This window comes from Pteropus medius, unplaced genomic scaffold, assembly GCF_902729225.1.
Source record: "Pteropus medius unplaced genomic scaffold, Ma_sr-lr_union100, whole genome shotgun sequence".
NCBI classification, from domain to species: domain Eukaryota; kingdom Metazoa; phylum Chordata; class Mammalia; order Chiroptera; family Pteropodidae; genus Pteropus; species Pteropus medius.
Window position 1 is genome coordinate 14990884 of NW_024351730.1, and position 27571 is coordinate 15018454.

At 33.9% G+C, this 27571-nt stretch overlaps 1 protein-coding gene and 1 pseudogene across 13 annotated transcripts in view; both read left to right on the plus strand.

Annotated features, from left to right (window-relative positions):
- ADGRL3 (adhesion G protein-coupled receptor L3) overlaps positions 1-27571 on the plus strand; it is a 726915-nt gene that overhangs the window by 532518 nt on the left and 166826 nt on the right. The gene's annotated exons all lie outside the window — the stretch shown is intronic.
- LOC120588633 (uncharacterized) lies at positions 10446-10564 on the plus strand (annotated as a pseudogene).

Below are 27571 nucleotides of genomic sequence, written 5' to 3' on the forward strand. Positions count from 1 at the left end.
AGAGGTTCAGAAACAGGAAGGTAAAATGAGGTAGTATGACATCCTGAACCAAGGAATGAAGAACTCTCTCTCAAGCTTCAGAGGGAGAAGAGCAGATGTTCAGTAATTAGTTGTTTGCCCTGCCATATAGATAGTCCATAAATAATCATTTCTGATAATAACCCTTACTGTGGGCAAGGCCCACAATTTGTATTCTTTTAGGTAAATAAGGGAGGGGCAGAAGTTTCTTCTGAGCCCTCAGGGTCTCAGTGCCTTCAGTTCAAAATAATCCACATGCCAAAGTGGTACATTTGGGGGAGGCCTGTTCTGAACCCATTCATTTTGGTTAAATTCAGATATAGATATCTAATATTTAGCTGTGTCTAATATTTTACGGTAGAGGAAATGAGAACCACTAGCTTTGTTGTATTCATGAAGTTTTAGCACATGAAAAGATATAACTTCTCTAGTTGAAAGTAAAAAAAGGTCTGTGCCTTTTATCTTTAAGAAAAGGTCTAAAGATGCTGGTTTTTAAAATTTCTTCCTTTTGTTATATTTTATTGTGGAGGAGGTAAAGGAGTTGATTCAATTTAATGAAGTGTGTCTATGTACCTAGAGAAGATGGAAATGATCTTTTGAGAAATCTAAGTTGAATGCTAGTGAAACTAACACAAAAGTGATCTTCAGAATCAATACAAAAAATTGTATTGATAGCGATTTTCTGTTAAAGAAACTTGGTAGGTAGGGTAGAGTAGTAGGATGGGACAGGAAGGAAGAAGATGTATGTTAGAGTATTTAAAACTGTTATACCTCTTATGGTAGTTTTAAAATATGTATTACTAATCATGTTATTTTTTGTTTTCATACAACTACAAAGTCGGTAACTATATTGTGATTCTTGAATTGATTAACAGGGACAAATTAATTTGCATGGTAATTGTTTTCTTCTTAATTGTCATTATTTGCCAGTTTTTTTTTTTTTTCTGTTTAATTGGTTGATTGTTTTTGATTCAGTTTAGGTTTTGGAGATAAGACATCTGAAAAATTACAGTTTACAAAAAGAAGGTGAACCCAGGTTCTCATGTAATGATAAAATGATGCTACCTTTTTTATTTAAGGAATTAACTATTAAAAATTTGTGTCATTTAATTTTCACAAATACACATTAAGTGATATAAAATCCCATTTGCATGTAAGGAAAGGGAAGTTCTATAGTTTATGACTGGTAGTAACATTTTGAGTGTTCCTTTTTGTGAATCTAAGTCTGAACTTACTCTTGTAAATCTATTAGATTCTCCATGTACTATCTTTAGTTGGCTAAACACTACCGAAATTCTCTATTTTTACTTTTCTCTTTTTCAGTATTTATTTTACCAGCACTACCAGTTGGTAGTGCTTTGGGGAGATTATAATAAAGGTATTTATTGTTTCTTTAGTTTTCTTGCTGTCTCCTCTTGAAATGAGAATTTTTCCCCTAAAAGATTGAGCCAGATAAGTTGGAAAACAGCAATGTTTACAAGTTTGGACCTGGATTTGGAGTAAGGAAAGGGTCAAAAATATTATTGCTATATCTGGATGATCTATCAAAATATACTATGTAGGATAAAACTTCCCTCTTCAGTGAAAGGAAAGGAGATAGTTCTGTGTTTGTTTTGTTTTTTGTTTTAGATTATGCTTTTTAGAATTACTTCCTTTCCTCCTCTCTCCTCTTCTCTTCTAAGTCAAATCGATTTTTCTTCCCCAAACTTCCGTTGAGAGAGAGAAATAACTAAACTCCAGTGTACTTTTCAATGTATTTACATTGGATAGGTTTTTAAAGTCAGATACTTCACATTTCCATAAAAGGCAAACCATTAGCTAGCCTCCCCTCAAACTTTCTTTCTTCATCTCTTGCCTTCTCTACACTAGGCCCTCTCCTTTTTTTCTCCAATTATGGCTAAACAAAAACAACTGTGACAACATTGAAAGTCCTAGTTCAAACCTTAAACACTGGAAAACTCGCAGTATGAAAATCCTTAGGCATAGCAGAAACTTGTCACTCTTCACCATGTCTTTCCAATAAGCTGGAGGCTCACTTATATATTTGCATATAAATTATTTAGTTTCTTAAATTTCCATATACATCCTTAGGCCTTACAAAAATTTTCAAGTCAAAATCACAATAAGTTATTTTTTTAAATTTTCTATTATCTTTACCTTTTCATCTCACCCACTCATTGTAATTAACTCCAAACTCACGTAAGCACCACATAGTCGCTAGAGATTTAGAGAATAGGAGATAAAGAAGAGGTTAAAAAAGACAAAAAATAGATTTGTTTCAAAAAATATTCCACATAAGGACAAATTCTCTCTGAGGAGAAAAAAGAATACACCTATGAGATAATTTCAAAATTGTAGAATAGAAAAAAAAAAAAAAAGTGTGTGTTATTGGACAGCAACATAAATTATTTATTATGAAGAAAAGTAATTTCTATTGCTGAATATCTATATGAACAGAGAGTAATTGTACCTGCCTGATATTTCCTTGAAGGTTTTGTGTTCCTTGCTACCTAATCTTTACTCTTATCTTTGCACACATTATTATTATAGTACATACTTGTTGGGAAGAGAGAGAGGATATGGGAAGAGGCCAGCATGCATACAAATAGATGACTGAAATTTGGCTTTGGTTGTCCAGAGTAAGAGCCAGCAAAGTTGACACTGTGGGTATTTTGTAATTATTTGTTAATTAGCTGAAACTCCTAAGGGAAAATTTTATGAAATGGCAAATTCCCAAAGCCTAATTTAAATCTGTTTGCCTATGTATGACAGAATTTCATAATACAGAGACATTAAAAAGACCCTAGTGAATAAAACTCTATGCAGTCAAAACCTTTTAATACCAAAAGCAATATCTTACAGAAAAATGTGAAAATAAATTATATAGTTTAAAATATTGTCCACATGAGACAACTGAGGTAAATGTTTGCAGGTGACTAAGAAAATCATATTTTGGCATGGGGATATTTTTTCACATCCTTCATTTTCCCTCTTTTTTTGTTTTCTGTGTATTTTTCTATGTGTATAATCAAGCTTACATTCTATTCTTGTCTAATGAAGTTCAATCTAAGATATTTGTTTTTGGAACAACTACAGGGAAATCTCTAAAGGCTATAACATCTTCATCATTCTGCTTTGATGTTTTCAGAGTTTAGATTTAGGTAACTGGTTGATTGAGAAGGCCAGTGGGTTAGGTTTTCTTTTGCATTTGGCTACACAGGCTGTAACTGTGAGTCACACTCCCATGGGAGAAAAAAGCACCTGGCCAAAGAGCTATCTTCTCAAGTTCTTGGTTTAAAAAAAATTAATAATTCACTGTACCATTTGGAAAATCAAATTGTTATTAATATATTGATTCCAGATGAATAAATCCATCAGTTCTGAAATAATCCTGAGGCTAGAGGATGGACCTAGGCAAACTCTACTTAAAAGCAATATGTTTTTTATGAAGCTGCATCATTTGCTGTTTTCAATAGCTGATGACTAGTATAATTTTCTTGTCATGACTTCTAGTCATGACTCTAGTTTACACTGAAGACGTAGTTTTTACACTGGAGATTGGAAACAGGTGTTCCATCATTGATTCCATAAGGACTGTTACAAATTGCTTTCAGTAGTAGGTTATGAAGGAACACATGTAAGAAAAGAGCAATTTAGAATTCTTACAATTATTACCTCATTTATACAGGCATTGAGTGACTCAAATGGAAAAGGTAATAAAGAGCACCATGGCATTAAATCTTTCAGAACATGGATCTAGGTGGGAAGGGTGTGATAGAACAGAGACATATTCATTTTTCACATTATAAAATTGTTTAATTTTTTTTTACTCTTAAGAATTAGGTCGAGTTGATGTCATTTCTAAATTTGTATGTATAAACTTATAGTTATGCAAAATCCATGGAGTAGATGTCTACCAGTATCTTTCATCTTCAGTAATGAAGCCCTCAATTTTATCTGGACTCTTGGCTACTGGGAATAGAGATTTTTCAATGCAGTCAAGGTATGTCTAAGCCAATGATACATAAATAGAGGTGGTACGTGCAACTTCCAGGAAGTGTTCTTGAATGAAGGTGGCCTTCTTCCCTTTTTTATCTTCTGACTAGTCAGTTGCTATGGGCTAGAGGACCCATTACATAGTATCACAAAGGAGACACTTATGTATTAAAGATAGCGAAGAACGTGGCAGAAGATGCTTGCTTTTGTACTAGCCTTAGAAACCTGTTTTCTCTTGAGGGAAAAATAAAATGATCTCTTGAATTAGCCATTGTTATGTTGAGTGTCCTGTCACTAACAGCTAAACCTCATCTTACTAAAATCAAGCATAAGATCCAATAATAATTTCACTAGTAGACTGTGCCTATATCACATTCATGAGGAGCTGCGCCGCTCAAAACTGCAGAAAATTATGAAAATTAATGTTTTCTGTTTCATCTTTGTTTTTTTATTTCCTGTGCTTATTTTACTATAGCAGTTGCTATCAGTAAAACAAAAATAGCAGTCAGAAGTCTCATAAAAAAATTAAAGTATAGACTTTAATTACTTTTTGCCCTTTACAAATTGGGAAAAGACTGGCTGAAAGTGAATAATGACAAAAAATCAGTTTCATAGTTTGAATACTTCTACTGTAAAGATTGTCATTGATGTAGGCTTCATATCCATTCCAACTGTCTGTGCTTTTTTGCAAATCCTCCACATCTCTTGTGTGCTTGTGATTGCAACAGACTCAAACTACATTCACTGCTTTTGGGCTGTTTTTTCTCTCTTCTCTGACCAGCTTTCTCATTCTCTTGTGCTATCATATATTTATAACTCTTTAACACATAACCATACACTGCACTTATTCTTCACTTGTCAATGACAATTGAACTATTTGTTCCTGCAGGGCATTTGTCTATTAGACTAAAGGACATATAGTATCTACTCATCGATATTAAGAAAGAAAAAGGAACAAAGGAGATTAGCAAAGAAGGAAGGGGTTTTTGTTAAAGTAAGCTGGATTTCTTTTAAATGTTTCATTTTAAAAGTTTTATTTTAAATGTTTTAAATTCATTTTAAATGTTTTATGTGGATCGGTGCAGTCATCAAATACATTTCTAGTATGTACAATAAACTTTTTAATTACGATTGCATGTTTTGAAAGTTAATTTCTTTGCATTTAATTTTATTTGAGGCATTAAGTCTCTTGGAATACCTCTTTACCTCTTTTTGTTTGGACAATCTCTTTTATTGAGAAATAGGAAGAAACTACTCATGATCAATGTTAAGGGTCTCCATTATATTTTTCTCTTCCCATTTATTAACAATTATCACTCTCCACTGTGCTCTATTTAATAACCCATAATTTGCTTAATGGTATCTTAACCCTTAACGACAGAAATCAATAACTTCTGTGGGAAGTATGACAATTTGGGGGAAAATCAGAAGAGATTATAGTGGTCCAGTAACATACTTAAACTGAGACAATGTAGGCACATGATGGGATGTAAAACAATTCTTTCCAGCAATTGCTTCTGCCACTACTATTCTATTAATGTGTACTGTTTGGTATACTTTTTACAGCACTTGTTGGCATAACATTCCTTTATCAGCAATTCTTTTTTTATTTGCTTGTAAAATTTTATAGAAAATTTTACAGAAATTGTTTTTTTTATTAAAAAAAATAATTTTTATTTTTTATTTTTATTCTTTTTTAAAAATATATTCTACATGCTTATGTAGAATATATTTTTAAAAAAGAATAAAAATAAAAATTACTCATATCTATATCCCAGAGTTACAAATATTATCATCTACATATATACATATATACAGAATATTATTGTACATTTTGTTTTGCAACCTATTTTATTAATTTCAGAATAGGTAATAAAAAAACTGTCCACATCAATAAATATTTTTATACAATATTATTAATGTTGGTGTAGTATTTCATTTATATGGGTATATGATAATGCATTCAACAAATCTCATATTATAGGACATTTAGGATAATTCCAAGTTGTTCATATTATAAATAGCACTGCAACAAATATTCTTACAAGTTGTGTGATTATATTTTTTGTGCATATCTATGATTTAATTCTTAGACTAAATTCCTTGGTAACGAAATTTCTAAGTTAAAGTTTAAACAAAATGCTATAACATCTTTTTAAAAATATTTATTCACAGTTGTCTTACAGAAATAATATACCAATTTATAATCTAAGCAGCAGTATATGAGAGAGCAGGGTTTTCTCCCAAATCTCACCAATTCTGTACAGCCATTAAAAAAAAAAAAATGTTTTCCTATTTAAGATGAGGGAGATGTGTGTGTGTGTGTGTGTGTGTGTGTGTTACATGAAAGTAACTATAAACTTTTTGTGTGAAGAATCATTAAATTTTATCATAGAATTTTGTTGCTTAAAAGTCCTAAATGGGAATTTTTGTTAAATAAAAAGAATATATATATTTAGTGATAGAAGAAGGACAGAATGTTTCTAAATCATGTAACTAAAATTTTATCCGAAAACCATAATCTTATTTTTGGTAATGAGATACAGCAGTTCTTACTTCTAAATCTGAAATCATGTATATTAGTTTCCTAAGGCTGCCGTAACAAATCACTACATATTTTAATGACTACAAAGAATGGAAATTTATCCTGTCCATAGTTCTGGAGGCTAGAAGTCCAAAATCAAGATGTCAGCTGGATGATGATCTCTCCAAAGCCTCTAGAAGAAGATCCTTCTTTGCCTCTTTATGCTTCTGGTAGCCCCAGGAATTCCTTGGCTTGAGGCAATAAAATTTCAGTCTCTGCCATGATCTTTCACATGGGCATCTTTCCTCTGCATGTTTCTGTCTCTGGACACCAGTCATTCTGGATTTAGGGCCCACCCTACTCTGGTATGACTTCACCTTAACTTGATTATATCTGCAAAGATACTATTTTTGAATGAGGCCACATTCACATGTACCAGGGTTAGGACTTCGACCAAGCTCTTTTTGGAGGATACATTTCAACCCATAACCCCAGGTATCTTAGATTGTATCCAATAAATTATAATCTAGTTTTAATAATGAGAGAATAGTAGTTCTTACTTGTAGGTTAATTAATACCATTACCTCCTATGAGGAGAAATTAATTGAATGACCAAACTTTCTAAGAGGCTCGATTTAGCATCCTATGACTATGGTCTGTTTCAGAAATCCTCTTATATACAAATAAGTAATAGCAACATTAAAATGCATTTTTCTGAGACATGCTGCTGATGTCACAGGTGCCTAGATCATGACAGAAAGGCAGTGAAGAAAGTTCCAGCTCATTCAGATCTCAGTCCATAGTAATATTTCAAGAAATGTTTTATGAAGCTGTCTAAATAGTTCAAAATAACTGAACCAACTTGCATAAATAGAAAGTACATGTGTTTCAACAATTTCAGCTTTTAGTGATACACAATGAAGATATGATAGGAATATCCAGTTTTTTTCTAGTGAAATGTCTTAGCCTCTGTTGTAAAAGATTTATTTTAAACTGGTCCAGATTTCTTTATTCTCTGCTTTAAGTTCTATTGATCTTTCCTCTTTTATTTTTTTTTCTCACAATAGCCTATTATGGGATGCTACTTTCTTTTATCAAGGTCCTTTTTTGTAAAGGTTCCAGTCTGTTCATGGAGGTGCTCAAATTTCACTTTAAATCCAATGATTTTTTTTTTTTTAGCATTGTATTACTAATGGAATATTGCTTCCTTATGGCATAAACTTCTAAATATTGTCTGCTGTCTATATTACTCAGTCTTATTTAGTGTTAAAGCTCTCTGTATCATTATGATAGATTCCAATATGTCTAATTTTTATGGGATATGGTTCAAAAATTGGATCCCCCTTCTTTAATTGGACAAAAGCTGACATTTCTTAACTATTCCTATGTGACCTCATTAAACATTATCTCTGAAACACTTTTGTGGGGTCTTTTTTATCCATTTTATATAGAAGTTTTATATAGGTTTTAGAAACAATTCTATGTCTTCTGATTCTTGTCTCTGATTCAATTGCCTTTAGGTTAAATTTCCAATTCTTTCTTACAAATATACTCATTTAATATCCAAATGTCAGCTGCAACTTCATTTTTACAAAGAGAAAATGTAATCCACATAACCAAACACATTTAGTTTATTCTTAATTTGAAGACTGCTTAAAATATTTTCATACTTCTGTAAACATTGGCATGGATATTTTAGGTATAAACGTATTACATGTAAACAGAATGCTTTTGCAAAACAGATTGATTTGAAAAATATTCACTTGAATTATATGGCACTATATAGTATGTTCAGGCAGATTTTCGACATCATTTCATCTTCCTAGTTTCTCCTCTCAGGGGCATCAGAATCTTAACCCCTAATGCATGTGTAGTGTCCCCTGAGACATATCTTGATTAAAAACGATAACTAGAGGAATCATTTAACTCAGAGCATTATGATGGTCAGTCCACATTCTTATAATATTCATTGAGCACAGGCCATGGGCCACACACACTCTGCTCAGCACTTTATGTTCATTATTGTTTTTTATCCTCACAACAGTTTTAAGTTATTATTCCTTTTTTATATATATTTTAAAGGTATAGACATTGAATCTTAGAGAAATTAAATAATTGCTTCTTGTTCTAGTTTTAAATGATATTATTCAATTTTCTACCATCAGTGAAATATCGACAGTAGAATGAGTTCTGATATGAGACTTTAGCTTCTCATAGCACTCTTTGTGAAATGATAAAGTTTAGTAACTAAGTGAAGAGTCCTGATTTATTTTAGATTTTTTGCATAATCTTTTTTCTGGGCCAAAGTTTCAGACAATGAAGGGAAATCACATTGTTAATGACATAAAATGTCAACATAAAAGAAACAAACTAGTTCTGTGAGATCTCTCTAGACAGCAGTTTATTTGCATTTTACACTTAAAATAGATACTCTTTAAACAGGTCTATTACTATTTGGTAACAGGATTAAGTATCCTCCAAGTTATATAGGATTGTTTTTAAGGTGACATTTAAATATAGGAGGGAAACCTAAATTTCCTGTCAATAGACCATTTAGATAGTGTCACCTATGCAAAAAGAAAGGAAACAACAACAACAAAAAAGTTAAATAGACCAAATAGACCAAAATATAAATCACTCACTATCAAGCTATACTGCTATTGAAAATTAAATCCCCAAATGGACTTATCTTCCACAGTGGCATTACCATCTTGAAATAAAGAAAAACACATGTCCCAATAATGAAAGTACATTTAGAAGCGAGCCGAATGACATTTTTAATTATTCAACAGTAAAAATTTGAATTAAATGCTTCATATCTCTTTTTTTAAAAAAGATGTCATTTTATATTTGATCTACTCTTTTTATCACATATATTACTTTAATATCCAGTCATTTATCTTTTTTTTTTTTAATATAGTGATTTATCCAAGAGTCATGTTATGCAGAGAAGTTACGAATCTTGAATAGTAACTTAAATGAGCAAAGATGGAACACTCAGAAAGGAATATGTATTTATTTCAGGAGCATTTATCAAGTACATATAATGCTAATAACAAATTGAGGTTCTTGATTCAATTCATTTGAGTTTATTTTTAGGGGACAGTTGCTACAGAGTCACTTTGGTAGAAATTTTAAGAATTTCACTCTAGACTAGTGTTCCCTGAAATTAGATATAAAAGTTTTTTTTTTCTCTTTGAGATGTTAGACAGAATAAACCTCTGCAATGACATGTGAAACTATTCATGTTATTGGTATAATATAATGGATACAGAGAGTTTACTTTTTTAAATCTTGAAAGACATTACCAACATATAATAGTAAAGACTTGTTTTGCCATACAACTAGAAAAGAGAATGACATATTTTTTAGTTTGTCTGGAACTGATTATGTAGACATGTATATGTTTATAGAGAAAAGACTCATAGTTACAATATATATTGTTAGTGTCTAAGATTTTCCAAAGAAATTTAAAATTTAAATATTAAAGATTACTAACATGTTGGAAGACTTCCAGGATAGCAAATAACAAATTTGAGGGTGGCCATGTTACTGTGTGTTTCATTTATTTGTCAGAACAATTTTTTGAAAGATTAAATAGAAGTGAAAAAAAGAAAAGAAGTTTGTCTTGGTTTCTCTAAACTCTGCTTAGTTAACATTGATGTCACCTTGATGCATTATATAGTATAATAAAAACTAACTGTTTTTGGAGTGTAGATGCCATAGTTAGTTTATTTAATCTGTTTAATGCATTTAGGATGTGTAAAGTTTAATATGGAAAAATCTTTATGAGTTGTCTCAAAATGTGTGGAATTACTAGGTAGATATTTTTGCCCAAAGAAAAATACTGTTTTAGAGCTCAGCTCCTTATTGAAACAAATAAACAAACAAAAAAACAAAAATATCTGTCTACAGTCATGCCAGCCTGAACGTGCCCGATCTCGTCTGATCTCAGAAGCTAAGCAAGGTTGGGCTCAGTTAGTACTTGGATGGGAGACCACCGAGAAATACCACGTGCTGTAGGTGCTAAAAAAAAAAAAATGAATGAATGAATGAAGGAATGAATAAATCAATACATCTAACTTCCCTCTTTTGACATCACCAGCTATTAGCTGTAAAAGAAAGAAACAACTTTTGTGCCCTAGAGGTGTGTCCCTGTCATCAGCTTATCCTTCTTCATTCTCCTATTCTTATTTAACACAATGGATTTATTTAATACAAATTAGACTCTCTGGGGCAAGATTTAATAATCCAGTATTTATTGATTGCCTTAAGCATTTAATATTTCTTTTTGGGGGGGGGGAATTGTTTTGACCTGAACAGGTTTTTTTTTCATCTTATTGAAATAGACAATTAGTTGCTCGTATTTACATTGTGCAATTCAATGAGGTTTTTTTTCAATTACGGTTGGCATACAATAATATACTCGTTTCAGTAGTATGGCATAATAATTTGAGATCTGTATAACTCACAAAATGATCACCCACTAAATCTAGTAAACTTCTTCCCCCTTACATGTGTGTTACATTAACTATTTTCCTTATGCTACACTTTATATCTCCATGTCTATTTTGTAACTGTCCATTTGTACCTCTTAATCCCTTTGCCTTTTTTATGCCATCCTCCCAACCCCCCTCCCATCTAGTAGCCCTCAAAATATTCTCTGTATCTATGAGTTTATTTCCATTTTTGTTGTTGTTCTTTATTTTGTTATTTAGATTCCATATGTACGTGAAATCATGTGATATTTGTCTTTATCCAGCACATTTTATTCAGTGCAATACCCTCTAAGTCCATCAAGGCAATATTTTTTTTCCATCTCCTTCCAGTCTGTGTGTGTCTTTTAATCTGAAGTGAGTCTCTTGTAGGCAGTATATGTAGGGGTCTTGTTTTCTTATCCATTCAGCCACTCTGTCTTTTGGTTGGAGAACATAATTCTTTTCAATTTGAAGTACTTTTTGATAGGAATGTAGTTATTACCATTCTTTATTCGTATTTTTGACGAATGTGTTTTTCTTCTTAAAGAAGTCCCTCCAATGATTCCTGTAATACTGGCTTGGTGTTAATAAATTCCTTTAGCTTATTTTTGTCTGGGAAGCTCTTTATCTGTCCTTTGACTCTACATAATAACTTTGCTTGATAAAGTATTCTTGGTTGTAGATCCTGGGTCTTCATCACATTGACTATTTTGTGCCAAGCCCTTCTGTCCTGCATAGTTTCTTTTGAGAAATCAGCTTGTTAGTCTTATGGGTGCTCCCTTGTAGGTAACTAACTGCTTTTCTCTTGCTGCTTTTAAGATTCTCTTTTTGTATTTAACCTTTGGCATTTTTATTATGATGTGTCTTGGTATGGGCCTCTTTGGGTTCTTCTTTCTTGGGACTCTCTGAGCTTACTGGGGTTGTGTGTCTATTTCCTTCACTAGGTGAGGGAAGTTTTCCATCATTATTTCTTCAAATAGCTCTTCAACTTCTTGTTTTCCTTCAAGTACCCCAATGACACAGACATTTTTACAGTTAATTGTGACCCATAGGCTCTTTAAATTATTATTATAGTCTTGACTTCTTTTTTCTACTGTTCTGATTAAGTGTCCTTGGCTTCCCCATCCTCCATATCAGTGGTTCGATCCTCTTTTTTATCCACTCTGTTTATTCCATCCTCTTTATCCACTCTATTAATATCTTCTTCATTTCAGATATGTGTTCTTCATTTTTGACTTGTTCACCTTTATAAGTTTCATTTCCATTTTTATGTTTTGTTTTTTGTTTTTTGTTTTTTGTTTTTTTTTATCTATTAAAGTTGTCACTGAGTATATTTACACTTCTCATAAGTTCATTGAGTATCTTTATAACCAATGTTTTGAACTCTGCATCTGTTAGATTGCTTGACTCCATTATTCCTGGATCTCTGTTCTGTTCTCTCATATAGTTTCTGCTTCTTTGTCATCCCATTATGTACTAAGAAAATCTCTTAAGTCTCCCAGTCTTATTAGTGAGGCTTTGTGTAGTAGGTGTCCAATGGCACAATCCTGAGAGGAGTTCAGCTGCAGGCAAAATTTAGCCCAAGCCTGTTCTCCTCCAGGGCCACCTGTTAAGATTCAGCAAGCAATTTACAGATGCTGTGCTTACAGTAGCCTCAAGAAGCCACACCAGAAACTGCTATCAGCTGCCACCAGTGTGAGTCTTAGCACTGCTCAGCAAGGAACACTAGACTTGCCGAGGACACAACTAGATGTGTCTTGAGTATAGTCGCAAGTTGGGGGAAGTAGAGTTTCAGGGAATCCTCTGGACAGAGCGACTTCTGTTATCCAGTTTGATGAAGTCTCAGCTATGATGGCACTCAGTCCACTCACTAGGAGTGGGGAGAGCTCAAAAGAGGAACAGTGGATACCACCAGCACTTCTGCCTGACACAGAGCCTCATCTCTAGCCCTCACTCTGACAACTCATTGTTCGCCTGTAAGTCCCTTGTGCTCAGAACTAGCAAATTTGTCACCGCGAAAATCTGCTCATGGACGTGGCCCCTTTAAGGGGTGTCTGCAGCTGTACTGCCACAGCCTCTGTCCCACTCAGCTGCTGGGGACCACTCAGCTACTGGGGACCAGGTAGCCTAACGTCTTTGCCCCCTCCTACTTTCTGCCATTGCAAGTTGATTAATATTTCTCTCCCTACTTGTAGTGTTTGTGTTCATCTAGATCCTAGGTGACTTTACTTGCTGTTTACTCTGTGTTTCTGTCACAACTTCGACGTGGTCACAAGAGGGATGAACAAAGCCTCTGTCATCTACACCATTTTCCCCCTCCTCTAGTGTTTAATATTTCTTAAAGAAATGTAAACATATAGAATAAATATAAAACAGTATTTAAAGGCCTGGTGGTCTATATTTTCACATATTTGCATAATAATTACTTGGTATGTAGATCCCAGGACCTGTCTCTGAGATTCTAATTCTTTACGTTTGTGATTGGGAAACAGAATTTGCATTGTTAACATGCAAATTTAGGAGATTTTGATAATTGTAGCCCTTTTATCCCTCCAACCTAGATTCTAATGTTACTTCTATTATCGACAACTTGTGTTGCTAATATTTATTAAAAACATCATGTGCTAGGCAGCACTGCGTGCATTTTTTAGAGTTCTCTGTTTTTTTGTGTCCTTACAACAACTTTATATAGTAGGCACTGTTTCCCCTAATTTTACAGCCAAGATAACTGAAACCCAGAGAGTGTGATAATTTATCCCAAATTGCAAAGCTAATAAGTGAATTTATGGAAATCTCTGGCCTTAAAGTTCTTAGCATTTATTGAACAATGCATAATACCCCCAAGGGGTTTTCACAAGATGCTGAAACAAACAAAACAATAAACCAGACTGCTCTAACACATGTATTAGTCTAATTCCTACTAAACAATGACTTCATTTCCCTCATTAGAATGGCATTGATTTTTAATGCAAAAATCAAACAAAGATTCTCTCAATTACCACCACAGGTTTTTCTTTAGGTTCCCATTCTCATTAGCCTAAGTGAAGATGGTTTCTTCTTGTGTCAGTAACCACTTCTTCACAATCAAGAATGAGCACAGCTGTCTACAGTCCTCACTGAGATTTACCTATTATTAACTCACTTCAATAACTGGGATAAATGCATTGCTTTTTAGTGATAAATAATGGGTTTTTTGTTTGTTTGTTTGTTTGTTTGTTTAAGCCAGCTCTATGCTCCACCCTTGTTATGTAATCTGTTAGTATTCTAGATACAGCTCACCCACACTACCCTTAACAATTCAGCTTATGTGCTCTAAAAGGAACTCGTATTAGTAAAACTTAACCAAATATATACATATGTCCACAACTAAGGGGTGAGAAACACAAGATCGACAATTTTTTTGTCAAGTAAGGATATTAATTATATATATATATATATTAATTATATACATACATATATATTTTAAAAACTATTATTGACATCATTTCATGAGAAGAAAGAATATTTTAGACCCTTCTCCAGTGAGGAAGAGAAGAATAAAGGTCATAACTTCTGAATACAAGATATTGTTTTGAATTCTGGTAAAAAGTGAAATAGGTTGGTATATGTGATCCTGGGCTGGCATTTGAGAACCACTGTTTTAGACAGTTACCTATGCTGTCTTTTCAAAAGCTTCCTGATTACTTATTCCCTGCTTTTATGCTTACTTATAAATGTTTTCCTTTAAATTTTCAATGAGTTTGAAAGAATGCCATATTTTAACATTCCACTTAGAGTTTAAAATTTTGTAGCATCATAGCAGTGCCATTTCCTAAGTGGGTAGCAATATGAATCCCCACACAATGTTTTGTTTTGTTTTGTTTTGTTTTGTTTTGTTTTAATTTCTGTAAAAATGTATTCATAGTGTTTCTCAGTTTACTTTTTTCATTTTTTACTAAAAATATATTTAGTATGCTATTGGTACTTAATATTATCTTTAAAAAAGAAAACAGCTCTCAGTTGCAATTTCAAAGTAATAGCAATAGTTATTTCGTTTGCTTGTATTTGTTTTTCTTACTAATGCATTGGAGGCACTAAGAAAAGAAAATCTAGAGTTAGAGTATTTAGGGACTAAATGTCATATCTTTAATAAGTATTGTCATTTTTTTAGGGTTTGTTTCCATATTGTTTGCATGAGTTTTTTTCTGACATCAACTGAGTGTCCAACAATTCAATTCAATTCTGACGTTAACTCTTAGTAAAAGATCAGACCCCATAGTTTAAAGTCTCAGTCCAAGAAGACTGACCGAACTTCAGACACCAGCTTCAGATGAGTACCCAAGCTACCTACACTTTTGCCCAGATGACTACAAATTTAGGAGGTTCCCATGATTCTATTCCTCCTACCTCTGGTTCAATAATTCAGTAGAACAATTCCTAGAACTCTAAACTCAGGAAAGTGCCTTACTTAGGATCACAACTTTATTATAAAGGATACAACTCAGAAACAGCCAAATAGAAGTGATTTACAAGGCAATACATACAGTGTTGGGTTTAGCAGAGCTTCAGTGTGCTCTCTGATTGTGCCACTCTCCCAGCACATCAACGTATTCACATACCCAGAAGCTCTCTGAATATCCTTGTTTAAGAGTTTTATAACCTAAACCCTAGACACTCTCTCCTCTCCCAAGAGGTTGAGGAGTAAAATTTAAAGTTCCTACCCTCCTATCATGTGTTTGGTCTTTTTCTTAACAGGCCCTATCTAGGGGCCTCACCCAGAGTCACCTCATTAGCACAAACTCCTATATGGTAGAAAGAGACTTGTTATGAATAACAAATGATACTCTTATCCAAGGGTTTCAGGAGCTCTATGCCAGGAATAGAGACAAAGACCAAATATATATTTTTATTATACTACAATTTGATTCCTGAGGAAAGTGAATATCATGACCAGATTTTCCTCTCTTAAATCCTCAGTAACCTTTCACAGTGCATTTACTGTCCCATCATTTGCTAATTTTCTTATGTTCTACTAAATAAGTTCATTTTTGGTTATAGCATAATAGTTATGGAAGTACTTGGAAAATCAAAAAGTAGTCTCTGTCTATAAAGTATTATTATTTCTTTAATTATGTTGAAGAACATTTCTCTCCTAGAGACACCAAAAAAAGCATGTTTGTGTCCTCTGTCTCTGACCCACCAAATCTCAAAGCCACCTGCTGAAGCATTTTTCTTTACATGATTTGCATTCCTTAAATTGATGTTTACTTAGAGTTCCTAATATTTGAGATTCATGCTTACTTTTCAAGATTCCCAGTCACTATCCCCAGAGACAAGTTTGTTTGTAAAACTCGACAAGGGAGAGCCAGATATGGGAAATATGAGCTATGATGATTCCTGAACATAATTGTTTTTATTTATAGCCTCTTTTTTAGAGCCTGTATTTAAGATATCTATTACTTAGCATTGAAAGCATCTATCTTTTGGGATAGTTATGAATGTTACATTACAGTTACCATTTGCAGATGTGGTTTGGTTTATTTTCTAAGAAATCTTCTATCTTTGCATACTTATAAGCTTGAGTGAGAATGGATTGCCTCTTTATTGGTAGAAATACATCTGTATTTGAATATGTTTGTATTCATATTCATTAAAAGGAATGATGGGATCATAATGGAGGGCATGTAGAAAGTTGTCTGGTCAATACCTGTCCCATAAATGTAAAGCAAAAAAAAATATCTAGCACCCAAGTTCTGGCCTCTAATGCAATTCTCCAATAAAAGGACAAATGTCTGATCCTGAGGCTAGGGAGGAAATTATACACAATGAGCCTGGAGAATCATATAGGGCCAGAAAGTAAAGAAGTGCTTAGAAAATAAAAGGATGGGGCTATGTCAAAGAGAGAACAGAGCCACCAACCATAATGAGCCCCCATGGCCAAAGCTGAAATAATTTGTGCAATAGATTAAATAATGTAGCATTGAATTACAACCTAGATTATAAAATAAATATCAGTGAGTCAATACTGAACCAAATAAATGATTGAAAAAAATAAATAAGTGGAGGAGGAGCGACAAATCTCCTGTAGGAAAGGATTTCAAATAATTCCTGTAGATCCTCTCTTCTCAATGAGTGGTACTTAATTCCCACACCTTCACTGTGGGTTATGCTTAGTAACTTGCTACCATAGAATATAATATGGAAGAGGAAAAGAAAAATCTTTACCACGGAGAAACGGGAGATACTACCTCAGTAGAATGATCAATGCAAGCATCATGGTCAATAAGACATGTTAATAGCACATACACTTGATATGATGGGATCAAAATAGCTCTTCATCTCTGTGGTTATCCTTCTTAACACCCACATTCCCAATCTAACCATGAGAAAAGGTCACGAGATCAGCACAGTTTTAGGGATATTCTACACAATTTCTGTCCAGCATTCCTCAAAATTGTCAAGATCTCCAAAAATAAGGAAAGTGTTGCCATCCAGAGAAAGCTAAGGAGACAAGATAACTAAATATAATGTGATATTCTGGACAGAATCCTGAAACATAAAAAGACATTAGGGGAAAGCTAATGAAATCCAAATAAACTATGGAGTTTAGTTAACATAATTTATTAATATTGGTTTATTAGTTATGACAAGTATACTGTAGTAATGTAAGATGTGACAAATAGGGGAACTGAGTACTGGGTATATAGGAAACCAGTTGCAAAGATTTGCAACTTTTATGTTATACACTAGAAACCACATTTTTATTGTAAAATAAAAAGTTAATTAAAAAAGAAAAGCAATAAAATCAAGAGACCAAAAGTCTTACATTTATGGAGTTAGTAACTGAATTTTTGTTTTGAAAATATTTTCTGGAAGTAGTCAAATACAGTAACTTTGAAAATTTTATGGTATTTGCTTGCTTTTTAATAGATAAGTATTCTGATTTAAAAGACATTAGTGAGTGAGTTGAGTATTGATAAAGAATATTGAGATATTGATAGGAAATATCAATGAAAATTATTTTTCAATTTTAATTTTTTTCTGGGACTGTTGAAAATATGACAAATTGAATTATGTCCTTTAGATATCAGCAACTTGTTACCAGTAAAATGCACACTGGCTCACAGTGGGATTTTAAGAACCCACCTTAAATCATTTAAGTTGTTCTATGAGGGTTATGAATCATCAGTGCAGAAATTCTTTGCCTAATACCCACTGAAAGGTGATAGATGTAAATCTTTTAGTTTTTTTTTTCCAGCCAACATTTACCTCATGCCTACCAAATCCTAGACTCTGGGGACACAAACTTAGCCCCTAATTTCAAGGAGGTTATAGTCTAATAAAGGACAATGAGCATATAATCAATAAGAGTAATTAAGTAAACTATTTTTCTGTTCTCATTAATTACAGAGGATAGGGACACTAAAAAAAAGCTTTGCAAAGCAGGTGATTTTAGAGCTGAAACATATTTTGCCATGCCAAAAGAGTTGAGAAACCAAAGGCACAGTCAGATGCCTTAAGCAGCATGTCAAATTTAGGCAACTGCTAGTGTTTAAAAATTTCTCAGTCATGCTAGGAGTAAAGATTCTACAAGAGAAAGCATTCCATAAGAAAATTCCTGGAAATACAGCCATACTCCAGGTTATAGGTGGGTTTATAAACCTGGCTAGAGTTTTAAATAGGAGAATAAGATGACCAAGTCATTCTAATAGCTGTTTATCAAGGACAATGAGGTCCTTGATAATATTTTAACTTCTTGTCTCCCTAGCATTGCTAATTTCACCCACTATGATGAAATAATATACCTAAGAATGCCCTTACAACCTCTTGATTGTGATACGGCAAAAAGTTAAGGAAGGCTTTGGAGGTGCATAAGATTGTAGACAACTGAAAAAGTTGTTAAATAACTGGTTGTTCTGTTGTTCTTTATTAATTAGTTAATTAATTTATTTTTTATGGTGACATTCGTTAACGAAATCCAATAAATTTCAGCCATTAAATAACTGTTTTAATAGTCCATGGAAGGGTTTGAATTAGGTTTAAGAATAATAACAAAGAAGAAGACAAATGTGAGAAACGTTGATGAGGCAGAATCATTTGGAATTTGATCATTAATAGATGGTAAGAATAAAAATGTGACAAATGACTTTTCCTTATTAAAAGGAACAAAAGTTGGTTTGTGAGGAAAGATAAATTAAATTTTAGCATCTTGAGTGAGATACCTATGGGATGCAAAGGTGACATGCTCAAAATATAATAAATAAAATGATCTGGAACATAAGTTGGCAAACTGTTACTCTAAAGGACCAGATAGTAAATATTTTAGTCTTTGAAGGTTATGTAAGGTCTCTATCACAGCTATGCAGTTTTACTGTTGTAGCTGGGAAGCAGCCATAGGCAGCAATGTGTAAACAAATGAGTATGGGTATATTCCAAAAAAACTTTATCAGCACTAAAATTTGAATTTCATATTTTCATATCATGAAGTACTCCTCCTCAAAACTATTAAAAAATGAGAAAAAATCAATCTATGCTAATGGACTATGCAAAAACAGGTAGTGGGGCAGCTTTGGCCCAAGGTCTTTAATTTCTGATCTTAGGTATAGAAAGAGGTCTGGCTTAGAGATAGGAATATTTTTGTTATCAATATAGAGAGAAGTCTAAACTGATGGTTGTAAGTTCCATCACGTCTGTGGATTAATAGAGAAAAGAGTATAGCTAAGATGTGGCTAGAGAATGGCCAGAATTTATGGAATAGGAGCCAATAAGTGAGATTTGGGAAGTAAAACAAATCTTGTATTGTTGTGAATAAGCTCTTAATTATTCTACATATACATTAACTCTATGAAATATATTATGTACTATATTTTAAGAACTTCTGGGCTCATTCTTTGGTTTACTTTTCAGTGCTTAGTGTACCACCTACAATAGAGCTGGTGTTTGAAAAATGTCTAAGGGATGGATGGTTAATGAAATTTTTTAAATATTCTTATTTATAACTGTTTGATTTAACACTGGAAGTGTTAGATTGTATTTTTTTTTCCTACCTAGTAATTTAGATAAGCAGAAAGGAAACTAAATGAAATGCTTGGAACTTTGAAATAATTTGCAGATCAAGTAGTAATAAAAGTATTAACATTGGTAATAAGGCAAATCAGTGGCGAAATTTAATTTTTTCATACACTAGTTATGATGGTGTTAAACATTGTTTGTTTTTCCTAACTCCTTGAAGTTTAAAGTGGTTACTTAAAAACATTTATTAATAATGTCCTTGATCATTAAGTAGATTTTAGTGAACTAAATTTCACCTTTCCTCAATATTGTTTTTCTCTTTCCACTTTGTAAGTTGTTGAAAACATGACCTAGAAACAACAATAACCTCATGCAGTTCTATAAGAAGTAGAAATTTAAATTAAAAAAAATAAATAAAAACTATTGGAAGATATTTATAATTTCGTTCTGATTAAATACTGGGAAATAACCGTGATTACGGATCTGCAATAATGATTATCCTGCAGTATGTAGTATTAAAGTGGCATTATTTTTACTAAAGAGGTAGTCACTAAACAGAGCCAGTTATCTCATCAGTGAAACCAATTTCAAGGAAAGCAGGTTAGTGCCTGAATATTCTTGTTAAATAAATGATGACAGTATCTTTTTCTGATGCTTGTCTAAGTTAGAGAGATATGATCTCATTGCTTTTATATTAATAAAATAACACATAGTAAAAGCTAATGGGTGTTTTTCAAGGTAGAAATCCTTATACTTACCTGTAAAAATAGAAATAAAGCTGTATATCTACGTAAATTATTTTGGAGCAAAGCTTCTAACTACAGGGTGTACTTCAGAATTATGTGTGAATAGTTTTTATTCAGTAGGTTCTGGGTGCAGGGCATTTAATTTTTAAAAGCCCTCCCCAAAGTGCTTTCTAACATGCAGCTCTAAGAAACACACAGTTATGGTGTGTGTGCACACTCTTATGTATTATTTTGTTACTTCTCTGCATCCAGCTTAGGCCAACTAGCCTGAAGAACAATCTCATTTTATATTTCTTCTTATGTCTTTTTTATTAACTGGCATTGTCCAAGATCACATCAGAGTTGGAGTGGAATGTGGAATTATTTGCATTGCTGATCAGAAAATGATCGAATTTGCCCATAAGCAAAGGAGGATGATATTAGCTGCCAACTAATCCTTTTATCTCTCTAAATCTGGGTGTAGCAGAAGACATTTATAATCGTGGCATTAATATAACATACTGATGACAATATATGGGCCCCTTTGTTGATACCAACATCATACACATCTCCTCAACCACATTACTCCATCTGTGGTACTTACCCTGGGTGCCACAGCTAAGAATTGTCACTGAAATGCCCCATTCCAGCACAGTTGTCTCTGAGAGATTCTTCAGGTTCTTAGTAGCTGCCATGAGAGTACATGTCATGTGGCAAATATTCTTCTGGGCACTTTATGTTTTCTCATATAATGACTGCAATATTAGCAGATAGTTGTTGTTATTAGTATCATCATCTTCCTTTTATTATAAATAAGAAAACTGAGTTTCACCAAGTGTAAAGTAACATATTCAACAGTGGAAAGTGATAGATCCAGGAGGACAACCATGTTCAGTCTAATCCTTAAGCCTTTGCTTTTTTCCCCCAAGCCATGCTGCCAAATATTACTGTTAAATCACTCATACAGTTATGTCAAACTGGCAAGTGTTTATTCATATTAAATATTAAAAACTGCTTTCTGATATAGTGAGGATATAGGGTGCTGCTTTGTGTCAGAAGAGACAATTTTGAAATAGGATACATGTACAAGAGCAGTTAGGTCCTTTTGTTAAAAAAAAAAAAAAAGTTTCAATTAAGAAAACCAGCTTCAAGAGTATCAGGAAGGACCAGAAAAACATAGGAGCAGAATATAACATGATTGTTAAAAGCAAGGACTTTGGAATGAGGCATGTATTTGAATCAGAATCCAGTGCTTATAAAATGACAACTTCGGAATGTGTGAAATGAGGATAATAGCATCACAGGGTGTTGTGAAGATTACACAGAATAATATAAGTTATTGATTTATGGTAATGTCTGATGAATAGTTAGTGCTTAGTTTTGAAAAAAAAAATCCAAAAGACTAAGGTATTGGGTTGGATTAAATCAAAGAATTAAAGGGATGAAAGTTTAAATTCAACTGAAAAACAGCATGCTTGAGCAATAATCTTCACAGCGCCAAGTCTAAATAGGAACACAAATGATACCTTTTCAATTAAATGGGGTTTTGATTACCTATTGGTGCATAATAAACCACCCAAATTTAGTAACAAACTGTCATTTTATTCTGCTCATGAATTTTGAGGTCAGGAATTCATTCAAGGCAGAGTGGAACTGGTTTATTTTTGCTTCATGATGTCTATGCCCCCCATGGAGAAGACTTGGACACTGTAGGTGATTTTAATGACTGGGAATGGAATCATCTGGAAGCTTTTTCATTCATATGTCAACTGCTGGGGTTTGATTACTTGAAGCCCAAATCTACCTAAAACTGACAACTGGAACACCTACATATGGCTTTTCCACATTGGATTAACTTCTTTCCACATGGCATCTGCTTTTTGAAGGAGAGTGCCCCAAGTCTCTTGGAATAGCAAAAAGAGAACAGTTATAGCCACACAGCCTCATCCAACCTAGTCCTGCAAGTGGTGCAGCATCTTTTCAAGAACATTATATTGGTACAAGGCAGTCACTAAGGACAGCCAAGATTTAAGGGAGATGATTTAGATTCTCCCTTTTGATGGGGGAATGGCAAGGTAGAGTGGCCAACCCTCAGCTCCCACAGGACTTAGAGAGTTATCATAAAGAAAACCAGGACAGATTGGTTTCTTTATGGCAAGATTACATTTAAAAGAATTGGGATGAAGATACTTTTGCTTAAAATAAAGTCTGCACCAGTGCCTATGGAGCAGAGCTATAACTACGACAAGCCAGAGTCTAAATCAGCCAAAGCACAGGCATTTACATGTTTCAGCTGGCCTGGCTCAATTTTAATTAGAGTTGTTTGTTGGCATTTTCAAATGTACGTTAGAAGAGGAAGAGATAGTATATTAAGTAATCTGGCCCTGGGTGAAAACAAAGCCTACTCTTGTCCCCCCACACATGGCCCTTGGTGTTCTATGTAGCACCACTGCCAACATTACCCTGAGAGAAACCTCTGCTTCAAGTCTCTGCATACACAAGTGGCCTTACTCTCCCTAACAGTGCAATTCAGAGTACGATCCCTAGAGTAGTAACATTAGCTTGTTAGAACTGCAGATTCATGGACTCCATCCCAGACTGACTAAATCAGAATCAATGGGAGGAGCCCCAGAAATCATGGTTAAACAGCTCTCCCGGTGATTCTGATGTTTGCTAAAGTTAGAGAAGCGCTGCTCCAACACAACTACTCCAGCACAACAAAACACAACTACTAGGTTAGTGGTTCTCATCCTGAGAGTGTATCCAACTTTTTTTTTTGGTGTGTATGTGGAGTGAAAACTTTAAATCAGACTAAATTCAGCTTCCAAGATTCCACACTAAAATGATTCTGATATAGTAGATTAGGGAAACAGTGGCACAGGCAAAAGAACGCAGGACGTGGATTTCAGAAACCGGTATTTACAGTCTAGCTTTGTCACTTAAATAGTTTGACTCCTCCCTGAAAAGGGCAGGGTAAACCAGATGAACAATATGACTCTTTTCTCTTCTGATATTCTGTGATATGCGTGATATCCTGAACTCACTAGCACATGCCAATGCATTATTAACAAGGAAATGTTCTGCATCACATAGTGTCTAGATGTCATTGATTCTCAGGAATTCCAGACCCTCATCTTTAGAGAAGTGTGATAAAGTGGATATTTATGATGGTAGCAGTACACACAAACACACATAGGTACACATGGAAATTACTTTGTTTTCAAACATTGTTCAACACAAGTCTCACAAATATATCACATTAGTTGTAGGGAGAATTTAAATATTTTGTAACTTCAGGGCAGTAAGTTATTGGCAAAAAAGAAAAAAGATACAAAGCCTCACTGTCAGCATGAGGGCACAGTTTGAAGCAATTGAAATCATACAAGCATTGGTTCATAAATATTGGTTTTTGTGTAGCATAGTTTTAGAAAAGTTATTTTTAAATATTTTAATTATGCTCTAATAGGCATCTAGAATGAAATGCTATATTTCAGTTATCCATATGAAGGTTCGGTCAGTATTGATTATTCTGAATGTTTAGCTCCCCGTAAGAGAGCAAAAGGAAAGCAATTTTAAATACATAAAATTTATAGAGTATATTTTATGTGACTAGTAGTTAGGTTATCATCAAAACTTTTAAAATAGTCTCAATATATTTAAGTGAACAATGATGTATGTTGTGTTGTTATAGGGGCAAGCTGTATCTATGTAGCTTTATCCTTGGAAATTCAGCTTCTGAGTTATAGTTTCTAGTTTTAAAAACTTGTAGTAATCCACTTAGATCTTCTTTTCAAATCAGTATACTCATGAATGATTTCCATGGCAGGAAATATAGAAAATCAATCTATAAAGATAACTTCTCTAAGCCAATAACAATTTTGCCACTGAATTCAAGCTCCCAATCAGAGCAAGAAGGCACAATAACCAGTTTTCTCCTCAGTGCAAAAGGCCTTTCATGAGCCTCAGTAAATATTGGCATATCCAATATAAAATCCTGGTTATTTTCTGTCTTACATTTGATTTGAACATTCCAAAGCCCCAGGGTATCAGATACATATGTTAAACTGAGCTTTCCAGAAGCCAAGTTTTTAGATGTTATGGTGACAGTCACTTACTGCCTAAAACACATGCAGAAACTGTAGTAATGTTGGCTTTAGAAGGTCAGATTTTTGATCCACTATTCCCTTTTATTTGAATAGTCACTAGCAGAAACTGGAGCAAATAATGGAATTTTCAAGCAAGATTCTTTTGAATCTGGTGTTGAACTGACTGAGAAAAAAAAATGTGTTATACATTTACTTGAACTGAGAGAGTTCTGTGCATAGTGCCCTAAAGACAAATAAAAGGAACAGGTTAGAAAAACTGATAAAATTGTGAAATTATAGAACTGAAATGCAATAATCAGAAACACAGTATGTAATGTTTGATTTAATTGCATTTTGTCGTTGTTTTGTTTGGGGGACGTATACTGTTTCGTTGATGCAAAATGGCCCAAATATCTAAATAATGATGCAGAATCTAGTGATTTTTAGCTCGTTAAAATAAAATGTAGAAGCTATTATTTATGTATGCATGTTTGTAATTACTAAGTATTTTACTTATATCTCACTGAATTAGATGTGTATAAACTAAGCATGAACTATGAAGTATAATCTTGATCTTAAGAACAAAATAACTATTTTAGATGAGAAACTTAAAACCATCCAAGGAAAAACAAAATAAAACAAAACAAAACAGATTCGAATGAATCAGTTTCTTCAGGACCTAGTGTAACATTCTTGTGTCCTGGTATCACTTCACACAAGATGCAGATTCCCAGACAATCTAGTTGACCTAGCCTGCCTCACAGCCCCACTTCTGGACCAGGAGGGACAGGGCATCTTGAATGGCATTTCACAAATTTGTAGGCACAGTAGGCTAATCGTTTCTCAAAGTAAAATTGAGATGCTTCTGCGAGGAAAGAGAGTGAAAGCCAGAGAAGCACAAATAACAAATATTTGACACAGAAAACAAAATAGAAAGTTGTTTTTACTAGTTCTACTAATGTAGGGTAAGTGTTTACCAGTCACATATTGTTTTCATTTCAGCTAACAGGTAGATGGCCAAATAGCCCTGTAAACACACACACACACACACACACACGCTCTCTCTCTCTCTCTCTCTCTCTCTCTCTCTCTCTCTCTCTCTCTCTCTTTATTTGATAGCAAAAGCTCATGCCCATTCCTTCTCCTTGCCTTTCTCAAATTTAATTCCATTTGGCATTTGGGATTGTTATTTTAATAGTCAGTTTTCTCTGGACCAAAGAAGTATCTGAGATATGTTTGATTGACTGATAACTGCAAATGTTAGCAGTTAGCACTTCTCTACCCTCACACTCCCAACAAAGCTGCTTAAATACTTAAAAAACAAAAAGCTAAATCTCAGATAGCTTTAAAAAGATTATTAGGCTTTTTCTCCACCAATATAGCTTGTCAAGACAGTATTTTTAAAACTGTGTGTGTCTGGAAGGCTGTGATTGAATATTTCAATCTACCAATGTAACCAACTAGACTGTAATCAGCACATTTAATAAGGTTTTTAAGTCCAGTCATAAAACAACTTTATTTTAATCTTTCCACAAGTATGGCTTCCTGTCCTTTTGCCACAGACTAATCCCGTATTTAAAATTCAATGTACAGTTCCATAGGATAGTAAAATTTCTGAACTTTATTTAGAGTAAAATATCTTCAGAATTTTCCCCTTAGTGCTATAGGCGGTGCTAAATGGGTGCTTAACAGGCTTCCTCTCCATTTCCCCACTTGATTTTCACACTTGTCTTCTGCTGGCTAGATTGCCTCAGGCTCCTCAATAGTTAAGTGTGTGAGGGAAAAGGACGGGGGACATGTAGAGCACACAGGGAAATTCTCATGTGACGGGTTTTGATGAAATAAAAAAAAATAGTTTATTTTTAGAAAGGATAAAGATGAATCTCTGACTTGAGCAGATTTTTAAAAGCTGAAAGGTCCTGTTGAGGAATATTTGACTGTGCTTCATGTGAAAATGAATGATGCATGTTCTTCCAACTGGATGACCACTTACATTTCTTCCTTATGGCCCTGGGAATTCAGGTGTGCACCTCTTCTGATGATACCACTTTTCACCTCTAAAAGATCACCTTAGGCTTCCTGGTCATCACCCTCCCCTGGTCCCTAGAAAATTCATGTACCTTGCTTTCAGCTGTAGAGTAGAATGATAATTAATTCTTTATGTGTCTTGGTCTTTCTTTCTCTGCTTTGTCCTCAAACTCTGGGGAACATATATTAAACTCCCATGAATTCTTTCTCATTAGATTTAAATGAGGAGAAAGCAAACCCACATCCCTTCAATAACTTAAATAGACTTGATAGTGGCATATCTCATCCTTCTCACTGACGTATATTCTTCATGGTCACATGACTTGTGCAGGCTGCCAGCAGTACCGGGAACTTCCTCAGGACTGTCTGCAGTCTTCAATGACATCAGATTTGTCTGTTCTGCAGCTGCTCAGACTGTCCTCAGCATATATGTTTCCTGTGTCAGGAGAAATTCAGACACTGTTGGTGCTGGCCCAAAGCAACTTTGTTCTCTTTCTTCCTGTCAACAGTGAGGCTTGAAAATGCTCATATTTCAAAATGCCTCCAAGCTTTCCACTAGGCCTCCTGAAACCTCATTATTAAGGAACTCCCTGCATAGACAGTCTTTTCACTGAAGACTCCTTTCACTTCCTGGCATTTACTAAAATGCATCTCTCCCCTGAGTACACCCTCAAGCCCTCTTTGCAGGAATATTATTTTCTCATGTCTGTTCTAATTCTGTTTTAG